Source organism: Pinus tabuliformis, chromosome Q (assembly GCF_031772625.1).
Source record: "Pinus tabuliformis cultivar Carrire ecotype Pingquan chromosome Q, CPIR1, whole genome shotgun sequence".
NCBI lineage: Eukaryota > Viridiplantae > Streptophyta > Pinopsida > Pinales > Pinaceae > Pinus > Pinus tabuliformis.
In genome coordinates, this window is record NC_142296.1 from 678,123,422 (window position 1) to 678,130,241 (window position 6,820).

The following is a 6,820-nucleotide window of genomic DNA, read 5'->3' on the forward strand; positions in this document are numbered from 1 at the left end:
ATATCTTAATGGTGACGCAAGAGGTTATCGAATTGAATTGAGGAGCTACAAACACCGTGATTCCATCCGACTTAAGCACTAAATTTTAAAGCCTAGCAGCTTTAGATCTGATATCGACGAGAACCGTTGATCAAGAGGAAGTTGTGCCCTGGGATCTATCACACTCACATCTTAATATTAAAAACCGTCCTCGAATCAGAAGTTGTAAGTGAAATGTCCACCAAGGAGAAATTTCAGCCCACACATTGGGCACATGTTTTAATTAAAAATCCTACATTTCCTAGTTCCGGAATCGTTGAGCAACCAGATTGAGGAACATGTGAATGACCAGATTGGCTGCAAGATCCTTTGGGTGCAGAATGAATCTTAAAAATCCTTTGTTTCTTATCAGCAAGATGCAAACAATGTAGCTAGTACCTTCATACAAATTAAATGACTTTTAAATATTGACAGCCATCAATTTATCATTTGTGAGATGATTTTTTGGAGGCATGGTTTGTATGGTGTTCTGTCGATTTTGAGATTATTTTTTTGAGCATGGTTTGTATGGTATTGTGTCAGCATAAGTTCTTTAAAGGTGGTGATTCTATTAATTTGTTGGGTATATGGCTTGCTAAGAATAAAATCATTTTCAATCATCGTTTTATGCTAGTTTTGATCAAAATGGCAATGTTTGTATTAATAAAATAAAACCATTGGTCAGCTCTACGAAAGAGAGTTTGAACCAGGAGAGTTTGTGCAGAATGCTCTACATTGATTATGTACATTACACATTAAATAGAAAACATGGTTTTAGGGAAATTAGAACAACATCCTAAGAAATAGAAACTAATTCCTATTTTGAGGTTACGTGAACCAACTCTACCTATTCTAGGATATTCTCCACTCTACCTATTCTAGGATATTCTCCATTATCTTCAACACTCCCTCTCAATGGAGAATGGGTTCACAAATATGCCTAACATCTCCTTAAACATTTGAAACTTAACTTTTCCAAGAGGCTTAATGAAAATGTCCACAACATTATCACATGTATTACAATATTCCAAAAGGATTTCTTTAGATTGTACTTTCTCTGTGACAAAGTGGAATTGTGTATCAATATGTTTAGTATTTTTGTAAAACACCAGATTATTGGCCAGCTTGATTGAACTCTGATTTTCACATTTGATTGTTGTTGCAACTGTCTGTTCTTCCCCAACATCTTGGAGAAGTCTCCGCAACCAAACCGCCTCACACGCTGCTGCACACATGGCTTGATACTCTGCTTCCGCTGAGGACAAGGAGACTGTGTTCTGCTTCTTGCTTCTCCATGTGATCACCCTGGATCCAAGACTGAATGCATAACCTATTATAGATTTGTGATCATCTACATTTCATGCCCAATCTAAATTTGAAAATCCTACCAATCTAACATCAGAAGAGTCAATGTAGATAATTCCATATTCTACAGTACCTTGTAAATATCTCAAAACATTCTTCGCTACATTCCAATGGCTTTCAGGTGGCTTAGACATAAATTGGCTTAGCACACTAACTGCATAAGCCAAATCAGGTCTAGTGGTGGTTAGGTAGATTAAACTCTCAACCAACTGTCTATAAAGCATTGCATCCACAGCTTTTGAGCCATTCTCACACTACAATTTGATGTTCTACTGTAATGGTACCGGTGTCGGCTTACACTGATCCATTTTAAACTTTTATAACAGGCCTTTGACATACTTTGCCTGGGACATAAATGTTTGACCTAAATCTCTCCAGATTTCAAGACCTAAATAGTATCCGAGTTCATCAAGGTGCTTCATCTCAAACATCTGTGACATTTGTTGCTTGATTTCATCAATTAAATATATAACATCACTAGTGATTATCAAATCATCTACATATAATGAAATCAACACTACGCACCATTGTTCATCTTTCATGGTGTAAATATTAGGGTCATTCTTACTTCTATTATAGCCATCTTGTAGAAAAAATGAATTAATTTTCTCATACCAAGACCTGGGAGCTTGTTTTAGTCCATAAAGTGCTTTCTTCAACTTATAGACTAAATTTTCTTTTCCTTTCTAGACAAACGCTTCCGGTTGATCTGGATAAACCTCTTCTTTTAGTTCTCCATTCAAAAATGTAGACATTACATCTAGTTGGTGAATCATCTAATGTTTCTTAGTAGCTAAAGTGATTAACATTTTGATAGTGTTCAATTTAGCTATAGGGGAGAAGGTTTCTTCTTATTTTATCCCTTCTTTTTGTGAGTACCCCTTTGCTACCAACCTAGCTTTTAGTTTTTCTATGGTTCCATCTACATTAATCTTTGGTTTATATAAGCATTTGCAACCTATGGTTTGTTTTCCTCTAGGAAGTTCAACTAATTCTCAAGTGTTATTTCTAATTATTGAATCATATTCATGTTCCATGGCTGTTTTCCATTCACCACATTCATTGTAATGGTTACAAGATCTGTATCATCAATTGTATGACCAATGTCTATTAGTTTGTTCTTCAGATCCTTGATCCTTGCTACAAATGAAGCAATTGTTTCATTCTCCTCCATCTTCAGGGACAAGATCTTACTCTTGAGGAACATAAGATGATTTGAATTCATGATCTCATACAATTCCTTCAGAATTCCCCAGATCTTATTAGCTAACTTACCTTCTCTGATGTGCGGTATAATGTAGTCTTTCGCTAACATTTTTAACATTTTCCTTGCTCTACTTTCTCCTTTCTCCCAATCTAGGATCGATGCTGATCCAGCCGCAGGCTTCAGCTCATCCCCATTCACAATCATCCAAGAACTTTGCGCTTCTAGTAGAGTTTTCATCTTGAACTTCCAATTTGCATAATTGGAACCATCAAACTTGTTATGCTCGTCCATGCATGCTTCAAATATATTGTTATTCATCTTGGTGATTTCGAAAAAAAATATTCGACAAGTAAAAGATGTTAAATCTACCCCAGATCTGTGACAGAGACAGATCACTGTTCTTCAATGTTGTTTGATCTCGTAGCACAGTCGCAGATCATTGTGGCTTCCTTCTCAGCCTCCAGACAACCTTCTATTGTCAGCTATAGCCTTGCTCTTGGCTTCCTCATGCAGCTTCTTTGATAGCTATAGCCTTGTTCTTGGCTTCTCCTCGTAGCCACAGCCTTGTTGTTGTCTTCCACGATTGTTGTAGATATGCCTGTCTTTTCTACGATGTCATCGCAGCTGTACATGTCTTTCTTGCAACGAAAAAGTTAAAAATATGCACGAAGGAGCTACAGTGCACTCGTCGTAGAGGTACACTCACAACCAATGACAATTTCACATTCGTTGCAGTTATCTTTCTCACAACTGTGATGATACCAGTTCAAAGAACCACCCACTAGCTAGTGTACAGGTTCCTCAGCCCTAACGCTATGATACCATGATGAAATGGGCAATGTTTATATTAATAAAATAAAACGCATTGGTCAGCTCTATGAAAGAGAGTCTAAACCAGGAGAGTTTGGCTCTGTAGAATACTCTACATTTTTTATGCATATTACACATTAAATAGAAAACATGGTTTTAGGGAAGATAGAACAACATCCGAAGAAATAGAAACTAATTCCTATCCTGCGGTTACGTGAACTAACTCTACCTATTATAGGATATTCTCCATTCTCTTCAACAAGTTTAATTTATTGCTATATTTTTTTTCTCGATCATTGTAACATGACTATTACACAAGCCCAAATGGACAAGCCTAGGCCATGGGATTTATTTTGATGGGGTAGATGAAGGTGAACGAAGACTTGGTTGGGGAGGTGTGATATTGTTTTTGGCAAAACTCATTTCTTCCATATCAAAATGGGACTAGGTGAAAGTTCAAACAACTTCGCAAAAATTAATGGCATTGAAGCACCTCCTTATTTTTACCTTTCAAAAATGTATTATTTCTTTTCATGTTTTTGGAGAATCGAACTTAATTGTCAATTGGGTCATTGGAGCAATAAAATGATGCCACAACTTTATTGTCAATAATATTTTTCGTTTAAAAAATTTATTTAACACGTTCACAATTTCACATGTCTATATGGAAGTCAACACCTAGCACTACTACATAAGGGGGGGGTTTAAGACAATATTTGAGACAATTTTTGGGTAAATTGTCTTAACTTGAGAAAAAAAAGCTTGTGTATTGTCTTAAATATTGTCTTTAAGCGGGTATCTCAAAAATTATTGACTTAAAGTTTGTTGTATTAAAAATTATTGTCTTAAAAAATTGTCTCTAAAGACAACATATAACACAAGCATTATTGTCTCTTAGGAGACAATTTCATTTTTTTCTCTCTAGAGATGACACTTGGATTAGAGATAATATGTCTTTAATACTATCTATCGTCTCTCAAGAGACAATAAAATTTTGAAAGATCGCTTTTGTCTCTCTAGAGTCAATATAAAACAATGAATCCAAAAATATCTCACCCTTGAAATAAATTGATATAAAAAAAACTTAATTAAAAATAAACTACAAAAGCGTTGATTAATTCATATTAGCGCATAGTCGAATCGAATCACCAACCTCCTTCTTGTAAGGTGGGCGCTCTTCCATTGAGCTAGCACACTTTAAATAATTACGTGAAGAGTTATGTCTTTTCTATCTTGATTTATTAAAATATAATTCCAATCTTAATTTCATTTGAAATTTCAAGTTTCCTACTAATTTCATAAATTTCCAGCATGTTTGGGATACAATTCTCTGTTGTGGCCCATTCATAAGAGAGTTCTTGAGAAGCACCATTTATAAATAATTCAATGCTTCCATAGCTTAAGACTCTTGTTTACAAATATTCTGTCATTGGGTATTGTGACAAACAAAAAAGTGAAGGCAAAGATGAAAATTTTTAACAACTCCCCACTTCCATAAAAATGTTGTTCCACCTAAATTTGAGCACTGTTTAAAACTGATATTCTATAAAAAAGTTGTTCCACCTAAATTTGAGGACTGTTTAAAACTGATATTCTAGCTTTGAAAGAGAACATGCTAATTTGCTTGCAAATAATATATTGCAAACTACTTCAAAATATGAAGGCAAAGATTGCATGTATAAACTTTATGCCAATACCATGCTAAATTTGTCAAAATCATATAATGATGTCTAAGACAAGTCAATTATGAGTTTTGAAATCATATCCTTCAGAATTTATTATCACATTCCTCTGTTGTCAAATAAATTTTCACTTCCTATCCTCTGCAATCAGGAATAGTTTTAGTTATGACACAATGTTCATCTCCTAGACTTAATCCTATCATAGCATGTATCCATATATTTTTTTGCTTCACATCTATTCTTGAAGATCGACATACACAACAAAATGCATAGGCACGAAGTAGTTTACCTTGACCAAAACTGGATGCAAGACTTATCTTTGTGCACTTGCATGCGATCGCCATAAAACTTGCACTCAACAGTAATTTCTTTCCCTTTCATCTAAAACATGGGACAAAATGATCAGAATGCCTAAAAATCCAATATATAGTGGAACAAAGTTAAAATGGAGAATTTATACATTATAAGTTTTTATAAACACAGTTTGTATTTGGGCAATAGAAAACAAACATTCTTTACATAAACGATGCATACAAAAGGCCTTATTTCCAAGGGGAAGGTAGAAATATCCATAGTAAGATTACTATCAGGAGTGACCACTGAAGGCATATTGCGCTTTGATGCCAACCTTCAAGTTATGCCTTTCCAAAAAATGGGAAAAGATTAATTATCTTTGTAGAAGAAGGTGGGATGCTCTTTCTAGTAGAAGTCTTCAATTAGCAACTTCACATGACAACTTGTACAATGTGATTCCATTCTGAATGTGGATCACAAGGTGAGGATAAGAAGATAACATTGCTAATCCACATAGATGTTAATATCTACCCTATGTAGTTCCCTATACAGATAAACATACGCTTGAATTTGAGAGCAAATTTACATCCACGTAATCTTCTTAGTTAAGGACTAGTTTCAAGGATGCTAGGATTTTCCACATTTGAAGTTTCATATACTAGCTGGTCTTGAACATGCTAATAAATCCAGTATTGGCATCCCCTCATTGAATTTGTAATGCACAACCATAGATGTAACAACATATTGTATGTGTATTCGATATCTATGCCTTGGGAGATGGCATCTGCTTTTGGTCCCAAAGGCATGCCCCCTAAGACTTCTGGCAAATCACAACTTACTGCTAAGTTGCTAACTATTTTCATCAAAAGAAGAATGTTTTTCCTTTCCAATTTATGTTATATCACTCTAACTGACTACACAATAAAACTACTAGTAAACATTATACACGTACAACAGAATTGGTAAATATTATTCTGTATCTCTACATGCAAATTACAGAGACAAAACAATCCAGATGTCATAACAGTATTAACAGATATAATCACACTAGCTATAAAAAAAAAATAGGAAATAGTAGCATTATACAACAAAAAATAGCTACAATATTGGCTAAATTAAGCAATAAAGGTTTATGTCTTACAAATTCCCAAGTAGTGTCAATAGAATTCATTCACTTGGAGTGCTAACACTTGACTGACTTGCCTACCACAAGATCCTGATGAAGCTTTGACAAGACAATATATTAACTCAAGCACAAAATATAATAATATTGCAATTAATATGATAACGAACAACATGTCTTGTTTAAAACAGAAGCAAAACCTTTAAATGGAGCCAGAGAAAGCAAAAATAATGAAAATGGTTAACATCCACCAGAACTTAAATGACTGAATGAAAGACATATTTATTGGTTTTGATGGGTCAAAAGAAGTGTTGATAGGTA